Source organism: Carassius gibelio, chromosome A25, assembly GCF_023724105.1.
Source record: "Carassius gibelio isolate Cgi1373 ecotype wild population from Czech Republic chromosome A25, carGib1.2-hapl.c, whole genome shotgun sequence".
Lineage (NCBI taxonomy): Eukaryota > Metazoa > Chordata > Actinopteri > Cypriniformes > Cyprinidae > Carassius > Carassius gibelio.
This window is the reverse complement of record NC_068395.1, coordinates 630,048-645,906: the sequence shown is the minus strand read 5'-3', so window position 1 is coordinate 645,906 and position 15,859 is coordinate 630,048. Positions and strand designations below refer to the sequence as shown.

The 15,859-nt window shown below is 35.6% G+C and overlaps 1 protein-coding gene and 1 long non-coding RNA gene across 2 annotated transcripts in view; both read right to left on the bottom strand.

The window, feature by feature from the left end:
* LOC127947229 (uncharacterized protein DDB_G0290685) overlaps positions 1-862 on the bottom strand; it is a 17,255-nt gene extending 16,393 nt beyond the window's left edge. The window contains exon 1 of the mRNA XM_052544216.1: positions 1-862. This exon is cut by the window's left edge and continues 3,435 nt beyond it. The gene's annotated coding sequence lies outside the window, so the exon portion shown is untranslated.
* A 640-nt stretch (positions 863-1,502) lies between these two features.
* LOC127947233 (uncharacterized) lies at positions 1,503-15,572 on the bottom strand. The gene is made up of 3 exons (XR_008151251.1): positions 15,330-15,572; positions 3,662-3,801; positions 1,503-1,931 (listed from the first exon to the last, which is right to left on the bottom strand). It is a non-coding gene; the product is annotated as an uncharacterized LOC127947233 (long non-coding RNA).
* Positions 15,573-15,859: the final 287 nt, after the last annotated feature.

Here is a 15,859-nt window from a genome sequence, read left to right as displayed (position 1 = left end):
CTTTTCAGCTCTTGAGGACTTGCTCAACACTTCTCTTAGCAGTCTCAGGGGATTGAGGGAAGACTTGTGACATTTCAGAAGGTGGGGCTACTTTCCTAACCAGCGTGTCTCTGTTTCTAAAAGAGTGAATGCTGCTCGGGTTGATCTAACATGGCCGATGCACGAAGACGTACCAGTCCCATTCGTCGCTGGCTCATGTCGGTCCTTGCACACTTGTCGCAGGCCATCGCGCCAAGCAGAACTGCAAGGGTAGTGTGTGAAAAGGCAAGCTTGTGTGGATCATGTGGCCTGTTGGACATCATCTACGGTGTTAGGTAGGGACCCCGGTGTTTTCTTCCGACGTCACATCTCGCCACAGCATCTGACCAATCGGCGGCCTCGTAGATAAAACCATACGCGCTTATGTTTCATCACAAACTTCACATTGCATCCACAAAGACTGAGCGAGCAGCACAGCAACCTTTTGTTATTTAGCTGGAACGTCTCTCTGTTTATTAGCTTTTTCTGTTGTTTGCAGCAGTTGTGCCATCGAGTTTATCTCAGGACAAGTTTTACCAACTATTAATGCCCTGAACTTCAACACCGCCTTTATGTCTAAACACAGTGACAAAAACAAGACAGCATATCTGAGATGCATTGTAAAGTGTACGACTGCAATAGCTGTGCATTCATTCACAATTATTGCAATGCAATCTTACCAGAGTGCACGAGAAAATATGCAAAAGAAGCTCCATGCTAAACACATCCAGACACCACATTCAGCGACTGTACAGTAAATCTAAATAAACGGTCTGATGCTAGAACATGAGGACTGTTGAAAACATAATGCTAATATTACCGTGTTGCTGTGCAAACACTCACACAAATATACCTCATCTCTCCGAGACCACGCACATCACAAAATGGCGGACGCCACCATCTCGTAGATGTCGACTGTCTTTAGCCCATTTCTGTCAGAAACACAATAAATATTGCATTGTGAAAACCTTTTATTTTTATTTTTATGCAGAACTGTTTTTTTCTAACGAGTTTAACAGTAACTGATGCTGCAAAGCATTTTTTTCCTTCTTTACAGAGAAAAAAATATATATGCATGGATGAAACAAATATTTCAGTGTTTTCTCATTTCATTTTGTGCAATTGTCATTCATTTTAATTTGAATAAATAAAGAATAATTTTGCATGAAGATTAAAATAAAAATGCACAAAAACTGCATTAAAATGCATAACAATTGCATTAAAATCAACATTGAAATAAATAGCAAATGCATTAAAATCTCAATTAAAATGCATAACAATTGCATTAAAATCAACATTGAAATAAATAGCAAATGCATTAAAATCTCAATTAAAATGCATAACAATTGCATTAAAATTAAAATGAAGATGCATAACAATGGCATTAATATCAATATTAAAATGCAAAATACTTGCTTTAAAATAAAAATGTAAATGCATAACTGCGTTAAAATATATATATTTTTTTAATGCATAAGAATTGCATTAAAACCAACTTTAAAATGCATAACAATTGTATTAAAATACAACACTAAAATAATGCCATTGTCGCCTTTAAATGAACAGATTTTTAAAAATAAATGCATTTGTATTCATTTTAATTTAATGCAATGCAACTTAAAAAAAAAAAAAAAAAGGAAGCTATATTTGTTAGTTTAGTTAGTTTTTTTTAGTAATTCGTTTCTCCAATGGATCCTTCATCGGATGCCTCAGACTTTAACTGATTATTAAAAATGGAATAATATGCTAGCAAGCACAAATATTTAGCTGCACATTGGAGTCAAACCTGTATTCTTTGATATCGTGGGGCTGGCCTGCCGTTAGCAAGGGTAAGTACTCAGCACGAGGCTAGAAAGCACGAAGTAATCCTCGCCAGATTCACACACACAGTGTGTGTGTTGCAACAGGAAATGCTGGACAAATAAAAGCAAACAAGAAAGCAGCCAAAAGCAGAAGATTTGAGATCCGAGAACTGCAGTTGTCTTTATGTCCGGAAAAATGGATACCAAGAGCTTCTTAAAGGTATTTATTCTTCAAAACAGCATAGTTTGTTCTAAAGCAGTTGCATTCTTTAAAAGGCTGCTGTCCCAACATAAAAACTCAACACAATAAAAAATATTCACTTATCAAATGTTCCTCACTGAATTTGAATATACTTCTTCAAAAAAAAAATAGACTGAATTTTAACAACTTCACAAATCCGTCGCAGGCCGTGGCACGCAAATAACTCCCGACTTCACCCAAAAAAGCTGTTTGAGGTGGTCTGACCTCTGACCTCCACGTGTGCCTAAAGAACTACTCCACTGACTCCCTGCTGTGCCAGACAAAAAGGTCACGACCCCTGGGTCAAAAGTGTTATTCAAGGGGTCGTTCAGGCTAAACTGAGAGGGTGCAGCAGTTGTTTGCTTTGACACGGTAAAGATTACGCTCACATTATGTGTTGCTGACAAGCAGATCAGACCCTTGGGAATGACCCCTGGGACCTCAGACAGCTCCTCTTATTAATTGCTGCTGACCCTTGACCTCTGGCATCCTCCAAGTGAAACCAGGTTCTCTCGCTCGCAAACGCTTCAGAAGAACGCACCTGATCTGTAGCAACCCAGAAATCAATAATAGCATCCTTAATTTAACCTTCATTTGAGCTGATATTAAATTATTATTTACAAAAAAATGTTGGAATTAGTTTTAACGTCTTTTGAAACCTCTTTACAATTTCCCGAATGTTCTGCATTAATGAAACATTTAAAAGAAAAGCAGGAGACTTCTTTCAGAGGATTTGGAAAGTAATACTTTTTTACAAATTAAAAATTGGTTTCTAATAATTTCTATATCTAAGATAATATAATTACATATTATAAATGATTACTGACATCTAAAAAGATTACCTACATGAGCAAGTTTGTGTTAAAATTCAGTAGAATTAGAAATTAACTAAAAGACAAAAGTTTCCGATCCATTCTTCGCGTTACAATTTTGTGCAAAACCCTTGCAATATTAAATATATTTATGAAGACATATTATACATGCACTGTCTAAAATAAAATATTGTGAAGGGAAAATATACAGCACCACTGTGCAAATGAGAGTTGTGTGAAGTGTGTATGTGTGTGAGAGAAAGAGAGAGAAGTTAAAAAAATATAAATAATCTTTTTTTCCACTAGATCACTCGTATTTGAGATTTACTAACGACACTCAATAGTAATTTAAGAAACCCTTTTTTAATAACTGTTATCTCCGTCATTGTAAATAACACAGGTTATTAAACACTTGAAAACACATTTAAGCATTTAAACTGTTCAACTGTACAAATGTGCTGTTATATCTGCACTACAATGGTCAAATATTAATTTCAGACTAAGATTAAAATTTTACAATCAACAAAAACATCAAATACAAATCTTAGCTTTCCTTTTATAAGAAGAACAACGTTTGTACTTTTCTCAAATGTAGATCCACTTTATAAACAAATCAATGACACACAAATAGAAAACCGGTTTACATTAATACAGTTTAAAAGGCTTCGATTTGAAACTACTGTTTTTTGCTGATGCACTTTAATGCACATGCGTGTTGCATTAGGCATGTAGCTTTTGAGACTCATCAATCAAACAATAAAGAGTGCTGACATATGAACTCAACTCACCCGGTGAAGATGTTCATCAAGCCCACAAAATCTCTCCATGTGCTGTTTCTCACAGCTGACGCGTGCGTCTCTGACAGCCTTGTGAAGCCGTGTCCTTCTGTTCGGGCCACTCTTCATCCAGATCTGGCATGGGACGTGACCTGGCACACGGCGGAGGAAATAACACAGAAAAAGAGGGAGAGAAAAAGAAACCGGTGAGAAAAGAAAAGCTCACTTTCACTCGGAAATAAACAGGTGTGAATAATACCCGACCCGAGTCAGAACTATGTGAATTTCACTAGTTCTGTTACAATGTTACAGTTCAGAGGAAACCCTCTGTACACGGAGATGAGAGGCACCTGCAATCTGCGTGCACTTTTAATGCATTAAATAAATACTCCTGCATTCGAACCGGTGCCACGTCAGCAATGCATCCGAAAGTTCCTCCGGTCGAACCCGACACACCCATGGTGCCCTCTTCACAGACCAGACATCAGCGCTCGCTCATGCGTAACACAACAGCAGTCGCCGAGCACAAACTGTTTGTCTTTTCTGGTGCTCCTCTGATTGCACATAAACACGTCACGCAGCCATCAGACATCACTTCTGCATGTTGCCCACAGGTTTTTGAGTCTAAAATTGTTTTAACCAGCAACAAACATCATATTTGAGGTCACACTTCAGCTAACAAAAAGGCTAATTCTGAAAACCTCATTTGTGAGCGTTCTCTGAACATTAAAAAAAAAAAACTATTTAAAAGGAACCTTTTTTTATTTGATAATTTAACAAACATTATGGTCTTTAAAAAATATATGTTTGTTTTGCAAACATTGTTTCAAATGTTTTAACGAACATCAAAGTAATCTTTCCATTTATTCATTTTTAGAATGTTACTTTTAAATGTTCTCTGAACATTCCGAAACAAGCTGTAACATTTGAAAAAACACACATGCATCCATTTTCTATTGTTCTATTAATGTTACTGGAAGAACTTTGTTTAGAACTCGTCAGAACATTAGCCAAAGTTAGCATGACGTTCCTTGTCGACTAGGACTTTTTTGTTTTTGTGTAACACTGAATGCAAACATCATTAACACAAACCGAACTCCAATCTGTACAGCTACATCATCTGTAATTGTGAAAATACATGTGAAGCCATTTAAAAGAGCTTGGACTTTATGTGATTACTTGAGTAAACAATGCTGAACTCAAAGTGCAACAAAGACCCATCTGCATGCAATTGTAATGCCATTCACAGTCCATGGTTAAAATTCAATCAAATGTTTGAGAAACTTCACGGTCAGGCTCACGTAAGTCGCTCTGGATTAAAGCATCTGTTAAATGCAGACATGTAAATAATGCAATATCTTGGCAACATCTTGCCTTTTATGTGTGTACGAAGTGTCTAAAAAGGCATAGAATAATAAAAAATAGAAACAAACAAGTGAGAAAGAGGGAAAGATCAGCTCCTGGCACATGCATTTTTTTTCTTTTCCTTGTGTTGACCTGTAAACTCTAGCGGCTGCACTGAATGTGAATCACCCAAACTCACTCGCACAAACCCTAAACGCTATTCAAATGAGACGGCACAGAAATCACAGAGACAAAACTGTCTCAGAGTGACACAAACACAACGGTTAGACTGTACGATCAGCTCAACAATCCCCAAAAACACATCCTTGCTTTAAATTGTTAGACAATGCCTAGTTTATACAATCACATCAATTCCTTAAAGGAACAGTTCACCCCAAAAAGCAAATCTCCTAAACATTTACTCACTCTCCAGTATTAAGATGAGTTTGTTTCTTCATCAGATTTGGAGAAATGCAGCATTGCATCACTTGCTCACCAATGCATGTGAATGGGTGCCGTCAGAATGAGAGTCTTTTCCAGATGTTCACTGATGGACTGGAGTGCTGTGGATTAGTGTGATGTTTTTATCAGCTGTTTGGACTCTCATTCTGACGGCACCCATTCACATCCATTGAGGAGCAAGTGATGCAATTCTACATTTCTCCAAATCTGATGAAAAAACAAACTCATCTACATCTTGGATGATGTTTTTATCAGCTGTTTGGACTCTCAATTCTGACGGCACCCATTCACATCCATTGGCGAGCAAGTGATGTAATTCTACATTTCTCCAAATCTGATGAAGAAACAAACTCATCTACATCTTGGAGAGTGAGTAAATGTTTAGGATATTTGCTTATTGGGGTGAACTGTTCCTTTAAGCATTAAATTCGGCATCCCACAGCTTGCTGAATATGATAAATACATCACTTTATGCAAATAAAATGTGCTTTGAAAATGTGTTTATTCCTGCACAATAAGAAAAAGATGATTTATTTGTATATGCATGCAGGCTGATATAGTCGAGATATAGTTATATAGACAAGCTTTTATTAAACGCTTTCAGTTGAACGGACTAAAAACAGACCTGAAGTGCGTCTCTTTGTGCTCTGGAGTTAGTTGACAGTCGTCCAGCGTAACCAAGTATTTCAGGTCACTTCACAGGCAGTTTGTCAGACAGCCAAAAGTCCCAGAATGCCTGGCGAAAGCCCAGCTGTGTCCAGCTCAGAGAGTTAACCGTTGCGACACAAGAAAGACCTGCGTCGCCTTCTGTGTGTGTTTCGACGCATCTGTTTTGCTCTAATGCCAAACACGGTAAACTAAACATACAGATCGCTGATATCTCAGTCGTTTAATCACGTACAAGCGGAGAGCTGTCATATCATCACTCAAACATCTTTAAGTGGCTTCTTAAAGGAACAGTTCACCCAAAAATGTCATTTACTCACTCTCATGTCCCTCAAAAAACTGTTTATCATGACCATAGCTTCTATAAGATTTAAAAAACCTAAAGAAACTATTATTTAAGTGTCCAAAATATTCATAAGACAGCTTTCTTTGAGGATGAGATTAAACTGAAGAGGTTATTCACTGATTCTCTGATCTGTGGGAATAAATCACAGCGAGTCATTTTTGGTTCAGATAGAGACTCACATTATAATGTCCATATCAGTGTTTTTATTAAAGTTTACAATTAGCTTCTAATTATATATTTTGTATTTAGCTTTTTTTATTTAATTTTTTTTACAATGTTGATATGTATTCGATTTTTTTGTTTTTAAAATATGACACTGTTAAATTTATTTTTATTTTATTATTATTATTTATTTTTATTTTTTGTTATAGTCAATAATTCTAGTGCTTAAACTTACTTCAGTTAGCAGTTTTCTTTTAGTTTGAGTTTTTCATCTAATATTTATATTCTATTTAATTTACATATTTTTTATAAACTATGATATATATATATAATATTTTTTCTGCCATAATAAAATGAAATACATTTTTATTGCTATGTGCTTTTATTTTGTTATTAATTTTCATAAATACAGTTGCTTTAGACTACTTTCACTGTCTTAGTGAGGGGTTAAGAAAAATGTTTTAATTGCATCTCTGAATCTCAGAATGTATGTATATATATATATAAATATATGCTTATGAAATAAAATGATTACATTTCATTCTTGAATTTTCTTTTAAAATCAAACAGATCATAATTGAACTAGATCTGTTCTGCATTAACTCGTCTGAATCTACTTGGCAACAACGGATGATTAGGTGCTGGTTGCTTTGAGTGAAAAATTAATACATATACAATTAAATGTTGATGAGTTGACAAATTTTGAGATGCAATTTTATTAATATTGTCCGACCCTAAATATTACAACTACAGACTCATTCAGAAATATTAATACAGTCTTCAAACAATGAGACATTAGAGACTGAGAACCTGATTTAATAATGAAATCAAGTGCAGTCAGACTGTGTGTGTGTGTGTGAGTGTGTGTGTATGCGTGCGTGCGTGCGTGCGTGCGTGAGTGAGTGTGTGAGTGAGTGTGTGTGTGTGTGTGTGTGTGTGTGATTGGCAGCTGGTCTTCTGTTAAAGAGACAGCAGCGCCACCTGATGGATGAACTGGAAATATCTTGCTGTCAGTAAATCAGAGCTGCTCTTGAGTTCAGAAAAACATGTTTGTCTCCAAAAATATAACAGACAAGATTTACTACAAGGCTATCTGCTCTTCTCTGGCAAAACTAAAATATATAAAAATAGAACTGGATTTATACGTTTTCTGAGTTGCTTCCAACATGCTGCTTTATTAATACTAGAGCTGCCAATGAGAACTATGTGGGAACGTAGAAATAGATGGATAGATGGATGGATAGATATAAATATCTCATTTTAGGGATTTGGGGAAATGCACTACATGTAATTTTTCACTGTTGCTTTTAGTTTTGTTTTCATCCTGTTTAACCTCTTAGCTGCTTAAAATACTGCGTTTAAAGACATTTGAGCCTGTCACCCTTGCTGTCACCAGTACAAAATAAAAGACCTGAATACATCTGTGTCAAAATAATGAAGCGTTGAGGGATTAAACTTTAACCAATGGTTTTCCAGACAGATATTTAACATTATCAGTGATGGATCAATATCAAAGCGAAGCTGACATTAGCGCTCGCGGACACCAGGACTGACCTTGATCCGTGTCCAGCGAACCAAAAAACACAGCGGGTCAGCGAGTCCACGGGGGGGACAGACAGGTGCTGTCTGGGTCAGGAGGTAAATCAGTAAATACACACAGCCTTTCATTCACATGCATAGTGTTAGTAACACAAGACACACAGCAGCTGTGGACAGCACACACACACACACACACACACACAGCTCAGAGGTCAGAGGTCAACCATCAGTAAATCTGAGCTGATCTGAGAACACATTCACATGTATGATAAACGTGTAAATATGTACTTGTCAAATATTCTATTCAAACGTGAATCTTTCTAGAAAAGTTCAGTTCATTTCATTCAAGGTGCTAAATGTACAGACAATAGGACTAATGAATCGCCCTATTAAAATATTTAAAAACTGTGAGAAACAACAAGATTTATCTACAAAAAAAGTGCAAAAAGTGAAATGAATCTGTGAATTGTTTTATGAATCGATATGCACCAACCGAACGAACTGATTCACTAAGCGAAGTAGAATCTTACTAAAAACGTTTGACTCAAAATCTGAGTCAAACAACAAGATTTACCCACAACAAAAAAAGAAAAGAAAATGCATGAGTCAAATGGGTCTGTGAATCATTTTATGAATCTACATGCACCATCTGAATGAATCAATTCGCTAAATGATGTTAAAGTGTTGATGAAAAAGTGCTGAATTAATTTACTCATAATACAACAAATGAATCGCTCTCTCAAAAATATATTTGATTCGAAAACAGTGACTGACATTAAGATTTATCTACAAAAATGTAAAATGCATGACTCGAATCAACCTGTGAATCATTTGTGTATCGGTTCATTTACATATTTACATGCACCGTCTGAACGAACCGATTCATTAAGTGAAGCAAACTAAGATTTATCTACCAATAACGTCAAATGCATGACTCAAATGAATCAGTGAGTTGTTTTATGTGCCAAAAGAACGAACTGATTCACAAAGCGATGTAGATAAAAAGTTTGAAAAAGTGCTGAATTTATACATAACACAACTAATAAATTACCCTTTAAATAAAATTAATATTTGAGTCAAAAACTTGACAATTAACAATAAAAATGGAACATGCATGAATCAATCTTTGAATCACTTTTGAGTCACTTTATTAAGAACAAACTGATTCACTATATAAATGACTCAAGTGAATCATTTTATGAACCTCCATGCATTGTCTGAATGAACTGATTCACTATTCAATGTAGAAACTTACTAGAAAAGAGCTGAGCTCAACTGTCCAAATCAAAGCCAGTCTCTCACAAAAACACCTCAGACGAAACCAGGCCGTAACGGCTGATTCTGGGCCGGGATCCATCCGAACTCCCTCTGGCATTTAGCTTATGGAAGCAGCACAGAGAAACGTCCTCAGCCAAAAGCTTATTGCAGAATAGCTCAGCTTTCATTTCAAAGCCCCGTCTTTAGTGGCTTTTTCCTGATTTAACTTTCTTCTGGCCCATTAAAAGTGTTCATAAAATTAGGTTAGCAAGTGTTTTTGCCATTAGCAGTTTGCTTATAAATAGAAATCTGAACTGCTGGACGGGTTTGGGATTGAAGCTAACCGCTAATAATGTAGCACCATGGGAGAAACAGACCGTCTCTAAATGATCCCGGAGTTGACGGTGATTAAAAGGACATAAAGCAGTGAGTGAATGAAATCAAACACTGTATTTTAGCACAGAGGGCATTAGCCTCTGAGATTACATGGCATTTTTAGCAGCTAATAGACGGAACTCGTTTGTCATTCGTCATTGCATTCATGTGCATGAACAGATACACAAATCTTTCAAAAATTAAATGAAAACAGACACTTCTTACATTCTTGACCCAAGATATAATGCATTATAATTCATTTCTTTTATTGATGCACACAGACACGACACAGCTAACCTTTTTTAGCATTTTGAGCCCTGAACCATGTGGTGCTAAGCTGACATATCAAATTAAAAGTATAGTTAAACTTTGAAAGACAGATCTGAAGATTGCACAAAAATGAGTGTTTACTCAAGATTTCACTCATAATTCCAAAAGACTGGAAATTAAGCTAATGCAACAAATTCATAATTTCCTAAAAAGCAAAAGCTATGAGTCAAGTAGAGCTGTACAATTTGGGGAAAAAAAACTTATTTAGATTCAAGGTTTTTTTTTGTGTGTGTAAAAATGGCCCAAAAATAATACATTAATAAATAAATGCACACACACAAATTTACAGGGATGACCAATTTGGTCAAAATTATTATTATTATTATTGTTATTATTACTAAATTAAAACTAGAAAATTCATTAAAACAGTTCAGAACAAAAATTACAATAATAAAATCAAAATAAAATATTACTGTTGCAATATTTCACTGCCTAAAAATTGAGTAATTCAGAAAAATATTAATAATAATAATAATAATGTTTTGCATTATTTTGCAGCATTTACTGCAAACTAAAAAATGGAGCATAATAAGCTGTTCACGTGTAAATGAACACAGTGCCACATTTCACTCTGAAACACACACATTTATTAATTTAATGAAATCGCACCAAGCCATAACGTGCTTTCGGCTTTACTGCGATTAATCATACAGCCCTAGTGTGTATTTCACATTACATTGTCGCTTTTACTCAAAATAACTTACATCGCATTGCATTTAATGTATGTTAGCAATTCATGCAATGCTCTGCTGTTGAGCAACCAAATGCATGCAGGGAATCAAAAATAATAAAATGGACTGTTGTTTAAAATATAAGCTGTTTTCCATCACTGGCACAAACAAAAATGCCTATATTCTCTCTGAAATGGATGCAATAGTGCTTTTAACTAAGCACCAGGACGACGGGGAAGAGCTCGACTCAAGTTCAGCTACAACACAGCAGATGCTTCACATGGCCAAACATGACTCAACCCAAGGTGCTTAACTGTTGTCTTTGGCCGCTTGGCTCGGTTCTTTCTCTAATAATGGCTGAAGTTCATGCTTTAGAGCTGTAACAACATCGAAACGAGGCAGCACCAAAGAATACATCAAGACTTTGTTTTGGCCATTCAACCTAAAACGTCTAGAAACTTCATCATGTGTGTGAATCTGAATTTAACAGATTGCTTTCAAACACACACATCACAGATTGAGTAAACACAGATGTGTGTTCATAACCTGTATGTTTTCTGAAGGGCTCCGTACCTGACTGTACCTTGCACAAGATATAAAACAAACATATTTTTTTAGCAGAAGATATCGATGTTGGCGTTAGTCTTTAGTGTTTGTTTTATTGGTTTAATCGACTCCTCATACCAATCCCAGGGTGTTTTCATTCATATTCATATGTAGAAATGCACACACAACGAAATACACAAAGTATCCACATATTAAAAACATCTAACATGAACATTTAGAGTTCTGAACAACTACATTTTCAATAATTCAATGCATTCAAACTAGGAATCTCATCATAAATAATGGGGAAAAAAAACTATTCAAGACCTTTTATTTTTTTAAATAGCAGATGCATTCACATTTATAACAAAAATCATGTTTACTGTCTGACTTCTAATTACTGTCAAAGCTCCACGAGTATGAAATATAAGCAAAACGCTTAGTTTAATTACTAAACCTGCTAGAATCCATGCAATTTTGGCAACAATGACGTTGATGGGTGATAAAAAAAAAAAAAAAGAATGAGCAAAAAAAATTTAACAAACATTATCTATAATATATATATTAAAAAAAATAATAATATTTGCATGTCTCAGTATTATTAAAGTATTAATCTTTTTTGTATATCTTAATCGTCATGTGCATGTTCATTTGTATTAATACTTCAAGTACTTCTTTTTAATTTAATTTCGTTCATTTCATTTAATCACAACACTGTTAAGTGATCTTTGTAGGGTGCATAAAGCACAGACAGCACCTCTTCAAACTGTTAGAGCCCTCAATGAGGTCTAAATGAGACACTTTTAGGGATGTTCTGACCCAATTCACAACCAAACAGGAAGAAATGACCGAATCCTAACAAGATGTCTTTTCATTTGCTTCTAGACGTGAACTAGACTTCGGTCGCTGTCTCTTTAAAGGACTTGAAGGTTTCTTGGCAGCTCAGGGAAGAACTGCAAGTTCAGCCAAAATTGACAATAAAGCAAAGGGGAGGAACATGCCAAAACGAAGGGGGCAACTAGTTCCAGGGGTTCATTTTTCCTTCATGATTCACGCTGGAAAAGAAAGCACTTCCCTGTCCTCAAATGAACTCTCGCAGCGCTCTGGAGGAGGGGACGGACGGGCACGCGCGCGCGCACACACAAGCAGAACTGGGTCAACTGCAGAGGAGTCACAAGAAGCGAGAGAGGTAAACAAACTGACCAAAACTCACACGTACAGACAGACACTCAAGGTCAATGAAAGAGGGTCTTTTTTCTTCAGCTCCCGTCACTATCTAACCCAACAGCTGCGCGAGTGCGCGTGACTCCACTGATCGCGCGTGCTTCTGTCCAACTGTCCTGAGGTTCTTCTACTGTAGAGGAATTAAACTGAAAGTTTTTTTTGACACAAGGGAGATGCCAGATCACTCCCTGCGCGCGCTGTTTTCTGTAAAGATGTCTTGACGTTGAGAAAAGCTCTGCATTTTGCATTTGCAGTTGAGGTTCTGTGACTTTGGAACATCAGTCAAATCACACTTTTTATTTTTTTATTTTTTTATGCCTTTTTTAAATGAAATAGATAAATGTTCCATTAAAAATTTATTTTTTGTACACTCCAAAAAAAAAAAAAAAAAAAAAACCTGGGTTGTTTTAACTCAACTTGGGGTCAAATATGGACTAACCTAACTTTTGGTGTTAAAATTAAAAACAAAAAAAAAATATCCCAATAGTTGGGCTAGTCAGTTATCTAAAGTTGGATTGAAACAACCCAAATTTTTTAGAGTGTGGCAAATTCTGATTATTTCAAAAAAGAATTTCTAAAAACCAATGCTCCATCACTGAGTTTTCTAAAACCATGAGGACCAACACCAGTTACCCAGAATGCTGAAGTGATACACTAATAGAAGCTTTTACAGCAGCGATATGGCACCACATTCAAATCACGGTGACAAAGAGGATATACAGGAGTCAAGCGTGCTGCCAAAACCACCAAACCACAGTCAAAACCCACAAAACTATCACATTTGATCAGTCACTTTCAGTTGGCTAACTTTGAGCAGAAGCTGTAGTGTCTGGCAGAGCACAAGAGATACTTAGATTGATCAAACTACGTGAGAAAACACAGTCCACATCACTGTACAGTTGCAAAAATAACTAGAAAAAAAGTTTGTTGAGACAAACTTCAAGTTGGCTTGAGAAAGCCTGACCAGAAAGTTTGAAGAAGTTTAAAGTAGTTCGAAGTTTAGTTTAAAGCTAGATTGATATATTAGTTGAAAGAAAGAAATATTAGTTCAAAAGAGAGAATGATAGATAGATTCATTCAAAAGAAAGAATGATAGATAGATTAGTTTGAAAGAAAGATAGATAGATAGATTAGTTTGAAAAAAAGAATGAAAGAAAGCAGCATGTCGCTAACATGTTTCTAGCATGATTAGCATGCTGCGAGCGTGTTTATAGCATGATTAGCATGTCACTAGCTTGTTTATAGCATGATTAGCATGTTTCTAGCATATTTCTAGCATGATTCGCTTGTTGCTAGCATGTCGCCTGGCATGTTTCTAGCATGATTACCATGTTTCTGACATGTTGCTAACATGTTTCTAACAAGATTAGCATGTTGGTAGCATGTTGCTAGTATGTTTCTAGCATAATTAGCATTTTGCAAGCATGATTAGCATGTTGCTAGCATGTCAATAACATGTTGATAACATGATTAGCATGTTGTGAGCAAGTTGCTAGCAAGATTAACAAGTCGCTAGCATATTGCTAGCATGATTAACATGTTGCTAGCATGTCGTTAGCATGATTAGCATGTTGCTAGCATGTTTCTAGCATGATTAACATGTTGATAGCATGTCGCTACTATGTTTCTAGCATAATTAGCATTTTGATAACATGATTAGCATGTTATTAGCATGTTGCTAGCATGATTAACATGTTGATAGCATGTCGCTACTATGTTTCTAGCATAATTAGCATTTTGATAACATGATTAGCATGTTATTAGCATGTTGCTAGCATGATTAGCATGTTGCTAGCATGTTTCTAAATTTTGGGTCAGAAGAATAATAATAATAAGAATAATAAGTTTAAATAGGATTTCAGTAAGTTGGCTTTCTTAAACCAACGCAATTATCATTTAGATGTTATAGTGGTGCTACAACAATCATATTACTCAAGTTTACAGCTATTAGAATATAGAATAACTGTGAAATTATGAAATGTGACCACTACTAAAAAACAACAACAACAACAACAAAAAAAAAAACAGTATGTTATTTAATATGACATGATATCAGACACTATCAAATAAACTTTAGTAAAGTTTTTAATTTATTTTTAATAAATATGCATATCAACAATTAAGTGTTCATTTTCCTTGAGAAGAAAATTATTGTAATATTAAATACTAAACTGTACAATATATGCACAAAATGTGATCAGTTTGAACAGAATAAAATGTTATTTTACAGAAAACGTGTTTTTAGAAAATTAGACTTAACTATTGTTTATTTACACACATACTGAGCTAAAAATAAACTACATATAAAATCAATTATTTTGTCACATGGACACTGTAAGGCCTATAATGGTCAAATATAGTCAAAATCACTGCCTGCTTTATAGATTTACTTTAAGCTTCTAATATTTACAAAAAATGTGTATTTCCTATTTAAACTGATTTACATATAATATGTTAAAATAGATTTCCAATCTAAAGCTGTAATGCTGCTGGTGTGCATTTACATACTATACATTATCAACAAAATAAATAATACAAGGCTGTCTAAAGGTACTATAATACGACAAAAATCAAATATAATCAGAACAGTTTTAAAAATCATTAAAAATGTGTTGGACACTGGCATTTTCTCTAGTGTGAATCATTATCTTCTCATTGAGAACTACTGAACGTGTTCTAAAAGATGCTGAAATTAGGACTGATTCGAAATCACAGGAATCTTACAGCTTTTTTAATTAAACGTAACAGGTGCACTCACCTTAAACACACACCAGGAGATCATTTGAGTGTTTGAGATCCGTCCACAGTCTCGAAACCAGTTCCAGGAGACTTCAGGACGTCCTGACGAAGGGTTCTTGTGCTGTGGGACAAAGAGAAAGCCGAATCCCACGGTAAACTCCGTGAACTCATCCGTGTGGTGCGTCTCCGCGCGTCCTCGCGCTTCTGTGATTACGCGCGGTCACGCACGAGACGCCTTGCTTTTCTCCTTTAGATTATTTTTAAAGCAACTTGAGGAGTGTCAAAATCACCGACTGGAACTTGATCATGTGAAGTAAGTTTGTATGCGGAACGATCTGGAACGGGAGACGTTTGGAAGTGGACTTTCGCGCCTGTTTGATCCATCAACGCACACTTCCACGAGCCCATCGAGGAAAATCACAGAGGAAAACATGTTTAAGCGTAGCATGTATACACATTGAGAGGAATGTTGTCGTTGTTGTTTGCAGCAGGGAGTGAGTATAAATAACTTTCTAGAAACTCACCTTCATCTCTCCGACGAAATCCTAT